This window comes from Corythoichthys intestinalis, chromosome 9, assembly GCF_030265065.1.
Source record: "Corythoichthys intestinalis isolate RoL2023-P3 chromosome 9, ASM3026506v1, whole genome shotgun sequence".
Classification (NCBI taxonomy): domain Eukaryota; kingdom Metazoa; phylum Chordata; class Actinopteri; order Syngnathiformes; family Syngnathidae; genus Corythoichthys; species Corythoichthys intestinalis.
In genome coordinates, this window is record NC_080403.1 from 49,187,598 (window position 1) to 49,202,080 (window position 14,483).

The following is a 14,483-nucleotide window of genomic DNA, read 5'->3' on the forward strand; positions in this document are numbered from 1 at the left end:
ATTTTGCAAATTATACGGACGTCCAGCATCGTCATTTGGGAGTTTAGCTCACCGTATAGACTGGACCGAGCCGTAGCGTCGTGGTGAGGACAGTATATTCGCCTTTCATTGTTCATGCACTGTACACTTATTCAGCATGTTGTTCTCTATCGTATTTTTATTGGGGCTGTCAAACGATTAAAATTTTTAATCGAGTTAATTACAGCTTAAAAATTAATTAAACGTAATTAACCGCAATTCAAACCATCTATAAAATATGCCATATTTTTCTGTAAATTGTTGGAATGGAAAGACAAGACATAAGATGGATATATAAATTCAACATACGGTACATAGGGACTGTATTTGTTTAATATAAAAACAAATCAACAAGATGGTATTAACAACATTCTGTAAACGCGATCCATGGATAGAAAGACTTGTAGTTCTTAAAAGATAAATGTTAGTACAAATTATAGAAATTTTATATTAAAACCCCTCTTAATGTTTTCGTTTTAATGTAATTTGTAAAAATTTCAATCAAAAAATAAACTAGTTGCCCGCCATTGTTGATGTCAATAATTACTTGCACAATGCTCATGGGTGCTGAAGCCTATAAAATCAGTCGCACCCAAGCACCAGCAGAGGGCGGCAAAACTCCATAAAACACAACATGTGGGCATTTCACTGTACTGTCATTTAAATCTGTCTGAACGGGGCATGTGTGTTAATTGCGTCAAATATTTTAACGTGATTAATTTAAAAAATTAATTACCACCCGTTAACGCGATAATTTGGACAGCCCTAATTTTTATATTAAATTGCCTTTCAAGATGACAGATTTATTTAACAAGTAAATGTCCCCCAAAATGCGACTTATACTCCGGTTCGACTTATATATGTTTTTTTTCTCTTCGTTGGGCATTTTATGGCTTGTGCGACTTATACTCAGGTGCGACTTGTAGTCCGAAAAATACGGTAATAACTAACCAACTGCACGGAATTTGTTGAAATCAACTCCACCGACTAATTAAACACTCGCTAACTTGAAGATTGAGCCTTTTGTCAAAAATTCTGAATTTCCCCTTTATGGGAAAACCACAAGGATTTGTCAAAGAGCAACAAGCTGTTTCAATAATGCAGATCAGCAGAAACAATATCATGCGAATGGCAGCTTTGATTTGAAGTCCTCTGTCTTTTGTGTTCTTTCGTTATTCTGGAATAGAAAAAAAGAACAATTCTGTAAAGCTTTTTACTCAACAAAGCTATACTGTATACTGTACAGACATCGATTGGTAAGGACTCACCCCTAACCGTCAACTTGGTGGAGCACTCTGCTCTCCCAATGGGGTTTTCTGCTACCACCTTGTACTCTCCGGTGTCCTTGGCGCCGACCCTCAGTATGAGCAGAGAGCAGACGCCGCATGTATTGGAGATGTAGTAGTTGGTGTTGGTATTCAGGCTAATGTTGTTGCGAAGCCATGTGACGTGTGGCGTCGGGTCTCCCTTTAACGCGCAACTCATGTAGCATTCGTATCCTTGGGGAGCGGTATGCATTTTCAGAGGCACGAGGAACTTTGGAGGGCACTGGAGATCACATGTCTTGGATTTCGGCATGTTCACTGTGAACTTCTCTGAAGAAAATTGGGTATCTGAATTATCTCCTTTTCGTTGCAGTAAAACCTGTTAGTTTGATACCTACCTTTCTTGTTTGATACCAGCCATTTTGGCGATTCGGAGGGTTTAGAAGAGCCCATGTCATTCTTTGCGTAGACACGGAATTGGTACTCTCTGCCCGGCATGATGTTGCAGGCTGTGAACTTATTGTTAAAGATGTGATCCGCCACGGTGTTCCATGTTCGCTTGCTGGAGTCTCTCTTCATCACCATGTAATGCAACCTGTCATCACGTTTCTCATCTGGGGAAGCCTCCCATGAAATTGTCACTGTGCCGGGCACATTTTCTTCAATTTCCACCGGACCTGGAGATTTTGGCTCATCTAGAAATGTGAGGGAACAAAAAAATATTATTTTAATAATGTTGAAAATACAGGCATTGATACTGAAATGTTGTATTGCAAAAGTATCGACACTTAGTTATTTGTTTTGCACAACCTGAAATTGTCACCTGTCACTTGATTGTCACCTGAAAATGGTTGTCATGGGGTAAATTTAAATTGTGCACTACTGTAGACGGGAACATGGATTAAAGTTCTTTCTTAGTGATGGAAATCCGTCAGCAGGGTTGTAATGTATGCGGGTAAAAAGGACTATGATTATTTTACAAGCATTAGTAATTCTTAGTTATTTTTTAGTCCTCTCTTGTGTTTTTTTTTTTTTTTTTTTTTTTTTTTACAAAGTATATTAGGTTTGTTGTGCTGATATAGCCGTCTGTTGGGTTTTAGCTTGTAATTTTTCTTCATTAATCACGCTCTATTATAAACCAACAAGGTTAAGCTATTCAATTGGAACAAATCCAGTGTGTACATGCAGTTTGCCCATGATAAATTCTCACTTCTTATTTTTGTCATTGGCCTTTGAGATTGTGACTTCATTTATAAATTCTTATTGGACTTTTTGTAATCGCGCTTTTTTCCAAAACGGTCCAAGGCATCAGGCAAACCATTGTCGGGAGTCATACATGAAGGTTCTGGTCTACCTGAAGAAAATGGGAAACGGAACTTCTAAGTTTGAGGCTAAAGGCAAGCACTGGAGTGATGCAATACGGGGTACAACCACATTTTTTCTTATTTATTACTGAATAATTTATTGAAGTATTGTTTTGAAATACAGTCTGACAAAAGTCGTGTTGCTTATCCATTTTGTAGAAACAATTGCTAATAACCTGACTTTAAATGATTCAATTGGTTTCAGAAATGGCTCATATGAAAGCTAAGAGTCTCCCAAATTATTGAAATTACAAAAATATATTTGTTTCACTGAAAAAAGATTTATAATGTAATGAAGACATAATGGTCAAATTTTGGCAAGACAAAAGTTTTGTCGCCGACAGAAAGTAGTGTGAAAACTGATAAAAAAATATACTTCAAATACAAAATATGTTACATAACATAAGCGAATTAAGTAGTGGTGCTGTGAGATCCAAATTTAATGTTTTGTATGACTTCCATGGGCTTGAAGGACTACATCCGTGCGGTTCGGCAAGGATTCGTACAAGTCATCAGGAACATCAAAGAAAGTAGTCTTGCTTGCCTCCCAGAGTTCATCAACATTCTTGGATTTTGTCTTCCATGCTTCCTCTATCATCCTACCCATGTCTGGTGACTGGGCTGGCCAGTCCTGGAGGATCTTGATCTTCTTTGCCTTGGGAAACTTTGAAGTAGAGATTGAAGTATGTGATGGAGCACCATCCTGCTGCAGAATGTGTCCCTTTTTATGGTTAGGAATGTAAGAGGCAGCTAAGATTTGTTGATATTTCAGACTATTTATGTTGCCTTGCACCCTGCAGATCTCTCGCACACCCCCATACTGAATGTAACCGCAGACCATGCTTTTGCCACCACCAAACTTCACTGTTTTCTGAGTGAATCTCAGATCCGTGCGGGCTCCAGTAGGTCTCCTGCAATATTTGCGTCGACTGTGGTGTAATTCAATGGACGATTCATCTGAAAAATCCACCTTTTGCCACAAAACAGTGAAGTAACATATATAGTCTGAAATATCAATAAATCTTAGCTGCCTCATACATTCCTAACCATAAAAAGGGACAAATTCTGCAGCAGGATGGTGCTCCATCGCATACTTCAATCTCTACCTCAAAGTTCCTCAATGCAAAGAAGATCAAGATCCTCCAAGACTGGCCAGCCCAGTCACCAGACATGCGTAGGATGAAAGAGGAACCATGGAAGACGAAACCCAAGAATGTTGATAAACTCTGGGAGGCATGCAAGACTGCTTTCTTTGATGTTCCTGATGACTTCATCAATAAACTGTATGAATCCTTGCCGAACCGCATGGATGCAGCCCTTGAAGCCCATGGAAGTCATACAAAATATTACATTTGGATCTCACAGCACCACTACTTAATTTGCTTATGTTATGTAACATATTTTTTGTATTTGAAATACATTTTTTGTTCATTTTTCACACTACTTTCTGTAGGCGACAAAACCTTTGTCTTGCCAAAATTTGACCTTTATGTCTTCATTAAATGATAAATCTTTTTTCAGTGAAACAAATATATTTTTGTACATTCAACATAATTTTGGAGGGTCTTAGCTTTCATATGAGCCATTTCTGAAACCAATTGAATAATTAAAAGTCAGGTTATTAGCAATTGTTTCTACAAAATGGATAAGGGACAAGACTTTTGTCAGGGACTGTACAGTGATTCCTCGCTACTTCGCGCTTCAAACTTCGCGCCCTCAGTCCATCGCAGATTTTTTTTCATTTAAAAAATGAATGAGTTGTCCCGAGCCGATCGCGAGTCTCGCTCCCAACCTCCCTCCCTCCCTCCTTCCCTCTCCCTGCTCTTGGTTTTTCAGGCAATGCACTGGAGTCGCTTATTAAATTTAACGATGATTGACCGACATCGTCTGTTTGATCTTGCCACAGATCCCTGAAAGCCTCAGCATCGAAGCGTCGTATTCGTCAATCATCGTTTAACTTGTTAAACAGTTGCTGTGGCAACTCATTGTGTGTAAGAGAGGAGTTGTTTCGAGTGGAGTTGAGTGGACTCACTCAATGAAGCATTTAATAAAGACAAGCATTTTTATACTTGTTAAAAAGTAATTTGGTGTGACGGTAGCGTGTTTAAAACTTATAATTTTTACATTTGAAGTGCTTTAAAACCATTTATCAAAATATAAATATACATAAAAGTTTTTTCTTTAATTATACTTTGGAAAAAAAGTGAAAAAAACATGTCTTATAGGTATCTTTCCAATGCTAAATCTGAATAAATATATTGAACACACACAAAAAACAACAACAACAAAAAAGTTTTTTTTGAGGGTGGGGTCACTACTTCGTGGTTTTTAACTTATCGCGGCGGGTTCTGGTCCCCATTAACCGTGTATAACGAGGGATCACTGTACATTTACATTCAAACTTCATTATAAATGTCCAATAATGAAAATAGGTTGATTTACATTAGTTGAATGAAGGACCTCGAATACCACCTCTCCACCAATGTTTAGTCTCGGCAACTTTTTAAAACAAACAGACAAAAAAAAAGTCACAAGAAAATGATTTTTTTTTTTCACAGTATTCCATGTAGTAATGGATGATATTTTTACATTTTCCTTGTTAGTGTCCGAGAGGCCCAATTGGCAGTTGGTGAGTATGCCACTCTACACGAGGCGTCGGGACCCCCCACATCAACACATCTGCCACGACAGTCCACATTTCTCCGCGAAAAAATCGTGTTGAAATTTTGTAGTCTGAGTCCGGCACAACACTCACCTGTGACTCTTATTTCAATACTGAATGTTTCTTGTCCCACAATGTTCTTGACAACAATGGTGTAGACACCAGAGTCCGAGCGCTCGGCAGAAGGAAGCAGGAGCTGCGATGTGCATTCTGCATTGCTAATTGTCACTTTTTTACTAACTGGCACATCGTCTTTTAGCCACGTCACCTCAGGCCAAGGGGAGGCCTGTAGAGCATACAAAAACAAAATGACTAACTCGAGATGAGATGTAATGACGTGATGACAAATCAGGCCCGATGGCAAAATTTTAAGAGGATCAAAATCGGGTAAAAAAGTTCAGGTTTATTTTATTTTTTATTTTTAAGGGCTACAAAGCTATAAAATAATTCAGATGTATGAGGATGTTGTTTTATACAATACAGGCGGAAAATGTAGAATGTTATGGTAGCTGTTGCAAGAAGCTAACGCTCGGATAGAATCGCACAAGAGTGAAAATCTACGCAGTATAAAATTATTTTAATTTTGTGTGTTTTTTTTTTTTTTTTGTCTCCATTGCCGAGGTATCGGATCAAGACTCAATTTTGGTAGAACCTCAATATCAGGTGACTCGGACAAGGGTCCAAAAAGTTGTGATCAGGACCAGTGTTACTAAGTAATATGATTACTTTCTTTCAGTAACGAGCATTCTAACTAATGTGTTCATTTTTCCAAACCAGTGATCTGATTAAAGTTACTATTTTTATTGCCTCATAATGTATGTAATATTAAGAATATTGTTGTCATGTACGAAGAGCATTTTGAATAGAAAATGTTGGAAAGGTTCCTACAACGTGTTCGTTTCCATGGTAACCGTTCATAGTTACTTCCTGTTTTGGGACTGAGAGAGGCGTGAGGAGCGCGGGTGCACATTTGAGCCGAGTGCAGCCGCTTGTTGAGATGTGCGAGGGAATGTTGATGATGTGTGCATCTATAAATGAACATATTTTTCCTTCATTCTGGAGGGTTCCAGCGATAAGTTGGCGCTACTAAATGCACGGCCGTTTCATAGCTTCGCCGTTGTGACGGCGGGTAGTCATTGCTCCCGCTCGTCCTCGCCAAGTCAGCGAGTATTTTTTACATCTTGAAACTTCGTGTTCAATCCTTAGTTCAAGCTCAGTTGCTGTTGATGCTTTTCAAGGCTTTGGTTTAAAGAAATTCTAAGCAAAGCAAAGGACTGTCTCTAAGGTGCTAGTCAAATGATCTGTACGTAAATAATTTTGACCTATTATTAAATACTTTGCAGGATTCTTCATTTTTGTTGTTTGTTTTATTGCTTTACAACTTTTATAGACAATATTTAACTGGCTACGTCTTTATTTTAAATGGGAAGTTCAGAATTTTTGACATTAGGCTTAATCTTTGAGTTTGATTTGTCGTTGGAGTTGGTTTCAACCAACATTGTCTCGCGCTAGCTTAGCCACTCCAGAGCCCTGAAACTAACAAATTAAAAACAAATTGTGTGGAATTTGTTGAAATCAACTCCATTGACTTATTAAACCCCCACTAACTACCCCGATTAAGCCTGATTCTGATCTTCCCCTTTAAATTAAATCATTGGAAAGTAGATCACACGCGATGACATTTTTCTGTTGAGGCCATAAGCGGATTTTAGGGGGGGGGCAGGGGGTCCAGGTCCCCCCCGGTGGTTGAAAAGTGTTATTGCATGTAATTAACTTTCCTATGTATATAAAAGTTGTAAAGCAATAAAACTGCAACAAAAATGAATGAAATGAACAAAAAATATATATTTTTATAATGGGTCAAAATTATTTTTCGAACAGATCATGTGACTAGCAACTTAGACGGTCATTTGCTTTGCATATAATTTGCAAAACAAAAAAAAATTAGGGGAGGGCAATTTTATTTTTCAAAAGATTTTTTTCTTTGATTGATTTTTTTTTGATTGAAGCAACTTTTTTGGGGGGGATTGAATGATTTAGACACAAAAGTCGTTTCCATAATACAGCCCAAACACAAAGAGGATTGCTTGACTGAATAATAAATACAAAAATGTCCTAGCCAAAAATTGGCCCAAACACAAATCAACATTACTTCAAACAAACAAACAAAAAAAAAAAAAAATCAAAGACAAAATGCTGTCACATGCATTTAAAAACTTTTTATTTTATTTATTTATTTTTTTTTTGCGTTTAAAATTTATTTTTGCATTCAAACACATTTTTGGGGGGGATTCAAACGACTTTTTTTGAGTGTCTTTGAATAACAGTAATAGACACAAATCTACCTCCATATGGTTCCGCCCAGGAGATACAATTTTTGACTGGGGTAACTACATTGGCATGACACCGGCGGGCGTACCATATTCACCGGATGATGATCTTGGTGAAAAGCAACGCCTAATCAGCCTCATTTGGAATTCCGCTCAAGAATGATTGCAAACAAAAAACACTCATTAAACTCATTAAACACTCATACAACTTATTATTAATAAATATTCTTGAGATTTTATTGCTGACACTGCATTTCGGGGTCATCAACATGTTGTGCCCCCCCTGCCCAAAAGTCAAACTCCGCCTATTGTTGAGGCAAAGCGAAACAAATAGGTAAAAAATAACCGATAAATTACTTAAAGTATCTTAGCTACTTTGATAATAAAGCAATGAGTAAAGTAACTAGATTACTTTTTTGAGGCGTAATCAGTAATTAAATTAATTTCTGTGACAACACTGATTGGGACATCCCTTTGACCAACAGATCACTTTAAATCAGGGGTGCCCATAACACCGATAGCACCCCTTGCTTTAAATGAACCATTTTCTCTAAGTGGCTCTTATTTCTCAAGACAATTACCTCAAAATTCATTGTAAGTCGGGCTGAATTTCCAGCTCGCACCACCATGAAGCTCTTGATTTTTGTGTCAGTGAAGCGTGGTCTCACTAAGTAAAGAAAAATTGATTCTATTTTAAAGACTGTCATTTTCACAATAAAAGCCACTTTCCTTGTTCAGTGAAGCAGGGCAATCTTGAGAAGAGTAAAAATAAGTATTCACCGGGAGGCGGCATCGCAAGGACGAAGTTATCTAGTTCCTTTGGTTCTCCTTCTCCGCCATCATTGATAGCAATCACTCTCACCCAGTACATGCCCATTGACTTCATGTTTTTCACCGTGTAGAAATTTGTGGTTACTAAGGTGGTACTGCAACGATTCCACTCTGTGTTTTCTGCAGGTCGGATCTCCACGAAGTATCCCTTAGCTTCATCCTCGACCCCTTTAATTTCTTTAGGTTTCATCCAAGACAAGCATAGGGTCGTGTAGCTAGAGTCGGTCACCTTTAAATCGATGACTTTTCCAGGAGGCTCTGCAAAGTAGGATTCATAGTGAAGGCTGCAGTTTTCAGGATTAACTTACAGTGGGTCAAATAAGTATTTTGACAACCACCAGTTGTGCAAGTTCTCCTACTTGAAAAGATTAGAGAGGCCTGTAATTGTCAACATGGGTAAACCTCAACCATGAGAGAAATAACATGGGGAAAAAAATCACATCGCTTGATTTTTAAAGAATTTATTTCCAAATTTGAGTGGAAAAGAAGTATTTGGTCACCTACAAACAAGCAAGATTTCTGGCTGTCAGAGAGGTCTAACTTCGTCTAACGTGGCTCCACTCGTTACCTGTATTATTGGCACCTGTTTTAACTCATTATTGGTATAAAAAACACCTGTCCACAAACTCAGTCAGTCACAATCCAAACTCCACTATGGCCAAGACCAAAGAGCTGTCGAAGGACACCAGAGACAAAATTGTAAACCTGCACCAGGCTGGGAAGACTGAATCTGCAATAGGTAAAACACTTGGTGTAAAGAAATCAACTGTGGGAGCATTTATCAGAAAATGGAAGACATACAAGACCACTGATAATCTCCCTTGATGGGGCTCCATGGAAGATCTCACCCCGTGGCGTCAAAATGATAACAAGAACCGTGAGCAAAAATCCCAGACTCTGGGACCACAGTAACAAAGGCTACTATCAGTAACACAATTGAGCCAGGGACTCAAATCCTGCACTGCCAGACGTGTCCCCCTGCTGAAGAAAGTACACGTCCAGGCCCGTCTGCGGTTCGCTAAAGAGCATTTGGATGATCCAGAAGAGGACTGGAAGAATGTGTTATGGTCAGATGAAACCAAAATAAAACTTTCTGGTAGAAACACAGGTTCTCGTGTTTGAAGGAGAAAGAATACTGCATTGCATCCGAAGAACACCATACCTACTGTGAAGCATGTGGGTGGAAACATCATGCTTTGGGGCTGTTTTTCTGCAAAGGGACCAGGACGACTGATCTGTGTAAAGGAAAGAATGAATGGGGCCATGTATCCAGAGATTTTGAGTGAAAATCTCCTTCCATCAGCAAGGGCATTGAAGATGAGACGTGGCTGGGTCTTTCAGCGTGATAATGATCCCAAACAAACAGCCAGGGCAACAAAGGAGTGACTTTGTAAGAAGCATTTCAAGGTCCTGGAGTGGCCTCGCCAGTCTCCAGATCTCAACCCCATAGAAAATCTGTGGAGGGAGTTGAAAGTCCTTGTTGCCCAACGACAGCCCCAAACCATCACTGTTCTAGAGGAGATCTGCATGGAGGAATGGGCCAAAATACCAGCAACAGTGTGGGAAAAGCTTTTGAAGAGTTACAGAAAACCTTTGGCCTCCGGTATTGCCAACAAAGGGTATACAACAGATGAACTTTTGGTATTGACCAAATACTTATTTTCCACCGTGTTTTGCAAATAAATTCTTTAAAAATCAAACAATGTGATTTTCTGTTTTTTTTCCACATTCTGTCTCTCATGGTTGAGGTTTACTCATGTTGACAATTACAGGCCTCACTAATATTTTCAAATGGGAGAACTTGCACTATTAGTGGTTGACTAAATACTTATTTGCCCCACTGTAATAACATGACCTTAAATTTCTAAGTCAGCACCTACTTTTAGGATCTCTGGCAAAGACAAAGTCCGAAGGTGTGCTGAATTCACCAGCTCCAGAGTTATTAACAGCCGACACACGGAATTCGTACTCCATCCCCTCTACCACATCTTTCACCGCGTATGTTTTAGCTGTGGGAGTGTAAAAACTATGATTTAAAAATGGCATCAACATTTAACAATGCTGAAGGACATATGAAATAACCTCTGATCAGTTCTTCCGGCGGGTTGACTTGACCCCACAGATTGCTTCCTTTTTTGCGCTTTTCAAGGTTGTATCCGATAATGTTTGTACCTCCCGTGTTAGCAGGAGGAGACCAGGAGAGGGTGATACAGTCCTTGAAAGCTGTGACAACTTTTGGTGTTGATGGGGGTCCAGGGTATGCTGGGTACACAATCAATCGGGGTACACAGAAAATGGAAGATGAGACAGTGTCAATTTCTAGACGATTCAGGGAGCATGTACAAACTAAATTATTATCCTTTGAAGTGTGTGTGAAGTGTAACTCACTGGCTGCCATTGACGGTGCTAGACGTCCGATTCATTTCGAATCGGACGTCTAGCACCGTCAATGGCAACTAAAGAGTGAACAGTAAATAATTTCCCCATTTCATTTTTTTGAAGGTTAATATATATAATATATATACACTGGGGCAAATAAGTAGTCAACCACCAATTATGCAAGTTCTCCTACTTGAAACATTAGAGAGGACTGTTATTGTCAACGTGGGTAAACCTCAACCATGAGAGACAGAATGTGGAGAAAAAGAAAACAGAAAGTCACATTGTTTGATTTTTAAATAATTTATTTCCAAATTAGTGGAAAATAAGTATTTGGTCACCTACAAACAAGCAAGATTTACTTAGAATACTTATTTTCCACCATGATTTGCAAATAAATTCTTTAAAAATCAAACAATGGGATTTTCTGGGTTTTTTTCCCACACTCTGTCTCTCATGGTTGAGGTTTACCCATGTTGACAATTACAGGCCTCTCTAATATTTTCAAGTGGCAGAACTTGCACAATTAGTGGTTGACTAAATACTTATTTGCCCCACTGTATACGGCCTAGTAGTAGTGGTGTTTGGGGTTGTGTTATCATTCCACTAGATGAAGCTGTGCTAAGGTGAATGTCATGCCATGATCGACCAATATTGGTTCATATATACACTCACACTACGGTACAACTTTTAAACGGTAGTGTAAGGCAGGGGTCGCGTTAACCGGATATTTTCCGTCGTTGACGTCGAAAACGGTGACGGAAAAAACTGAAGTCCGTCCGTCATTTTGACAGGTTGCAATTCACACCCCAGACCAGTGAGACCACAGGGTGGCGAGTTAGCATATTAATTAGCTATTTTCTCTCTTAATGCATGACGTCGTTGGCTCTTCTGTCAGAATATTGTAGCGTCACCGGGGTCTGGCGGCGGCACCGTGATTGACACATCAACGCGAGGTTCTTATTGGTGCACCTGGTGTGCCAGCGCGTCATCCAATTGATGGACAAGATTGCCGCCTGTGTATAGACCCCAATCACATGACGTCACAACTCCGCCCCCCTGACCGGGGCCGCCATATTGTGTGTCAGCTCGTCATGTTTACACATTACCGCTACATACATGCCTCCTATTACGCCGTGTTTTTCTGCTCGTTAATATTAATAATCAAAATGGTGAAGGCGTGTGTGGCGGTTGGTTGCTATAACAGAGAAGATAGACGGAGAGACTTGAAGTTCTACCGTATTCTGAGAGACCCGAAGATGAGAGCGAGATGGACTGCTGTAATTCGACAAGAAATCTGGGCACCAAACGATCACCACAGACTATGTAGTAGTCTTTTTATATCTGGTAGGATGCATTTAATATATATTTAGAAGATTTTGGGCTGACAACCACAATTAAGATCATTGTGTGACGTTAGTGATTGGGGTCTATATCGTTGCCTCTTTTTCTTTGGGGGCAGAGTTGTTGGCGGTAAGCAGAGTAAAAAGGGAGAAAAATACCACGACTTCCGTGTCTAATTTTTCGCTGCCAAGCAAGCGTTACAATATTAATTAAAAATGAATGAATACTAAATACTATTGAATATGTCATCACTATCATTTTAAAAATTTAAGTGACGGGTAAAAATAGACTATGACCGGATTTGTTTGACCCTGTCAGTCAAAATGACAGACAACGAAAATGTCTAGCGCAACCTCTGGTGTAAGGCGCACTGTCGGCTTCTGAGGAAACTAAAGGAAAATGCGGTATATATGTATGTGATTAAAGGAAAAAAAAAAAAAAATGAAACGTGTGCATTCACTGCCAGTTTTCCTAGTTTAGATGAACTGTACGCCTATTGTGGTCAATGGCAGGGATAAGTTAAATACTTCGAAAAAAAAAAAAAAAATAATAGGGCTGTCAAACAGTTAAAAATTTTAATCGAGTTAATTACAGCTTAAAAATTAATTAATCATAATTAATCGCAATTCAAACCATCTATAAAATATGCCATATTTTTCTGTAAATTATTGTTGGAATGGAAAGATAAGACACAAGACGGATATATATATTCAACATACGGTACATAAGTACTGTATTTGTTTATTATAACAATAAATCAACAAGACGGCATTAATATTAACATTCTGTTAAAGCGATTTATGGATAGAAAGACTTGTAGTTCTTAAAAGATAAATGTTAGTACAAGTTATAGAAAGTTTATATTAAAACCCACTTAATGTTTTCGGTTTTAAAAAAATTGTAAAATTTTTAATCAAAAACAAACTAGTATCTCGCCATTGTTGATGTCAATAATAACACAATGCTCATGTGGTGCTGAAACCCGTAAAATCAGTTGCACCCAAGCGCCAGCAGAGGGCGACAAAACACCGAAAAACACAAGTAACAAGTGGACATTACACTGTGCTGTCATTTTATTCTGTTTGAGCGGGGCATGTGCGTTAAATGCGTCAAATATTTTTACGTGATTAATTTAAAAAAATTAATTACTGCCCGTTAACGTGATAATTTTGACAGCCCTAAATAATAATAATAAAGATTAAAACTTGATGTTATTGGAGGGCTAACCATGTGATTTTTAAAAAAAAATGTATATAAAATAGTATTTGTTTTTATTAACATTTTATTAACACTGATTTTATAATTTTCTTTATTAACCACAAATTATATAAAATATATATATTTTAAAATACAGTCATGATTAAATATTAAATAATATAATTTTAATTAAGATCTGGTGTCCACATATGTGGACATCACATTTTGAATCGTGTAGGCCATATTGGTAAACCAAATATTATATTGTTGTGATGTCCACAGATTTGGATGCCAGGTCTATATAGGTTTTTTTTTTTTTTTTTTTTTTTTCATGACCAAAAATAGCCCTATTAAGGATTTTAAGTATTTACCTTTTGTACCAGCTTGAATATCCTCCGTTTCCATCAGCTCGCTGGTACCCATTTCAGTCTCGACTCTGATGCGATAGCAGTACCTGCGGCCATGGTCCACATCAGGGTCCCGGTATTTGGCCACCGGACCGATGGGCCCAACCTTTTTCCAGGTGTTGCGGCCGATCTGTTGCCTCTCCAGGATATAATTGCCTATCTTACAGCCGCCGCTGTCTTTCGGTGGGCGCCACTTGATTTCGATTGCAGAGGAGGAAGCTTCAACAATCTCCACAGGGCCCATCGGGGGAGTTGGTTTATCTGTCCGGGAATGTTAGAAATGCAAATTATTTAGTGATGTTTGAAAATGCCGTGTATTCCCCAAATTCAAATCCTCTAAACAGTAACTTTGGGGACTTCACCGGATGTACTGTATTACACATACCTAGAACAATCAATTCAGTTAGGGCCTCGGCTGTGCCAAACTCATTTTTGAGCTTCAACTTGACTTCACCGCTGTCCTTGCGCTGCAGCTTGATCAGAAGCAGACGTGTGCAGCCATCCGAGGTTTCCAGCTTGATATTAGCCTCGTCCGAAAGCTCTTCCCCCTCGAGGAACCACTGAACTTTTATCGGCTCGCGTCCCATGTAGGTCAACTTGAAGGTTGCTTTGTGACCCTTTTTCACCGTTACAGGAGTGATAAAGGTTTTTAGTTCCTCCGGGTCAAATCTCGGCGGATCTGAGAT

General features: G+C 38.8%; 1 pseudogene; it reads right to left on the reverse strand.

The window, feature by feature from the left end:
• Positions 1-231: 231 nt before the first annotated feature.
• LOC130921950 (immunoglobulin-like and fibronectin type III domain-containing protein 1) overlaps positions 232-14,483 on the reverse strand; it is a 76,746-nt pseudogene continuing 62,494 nt past the window's right edge.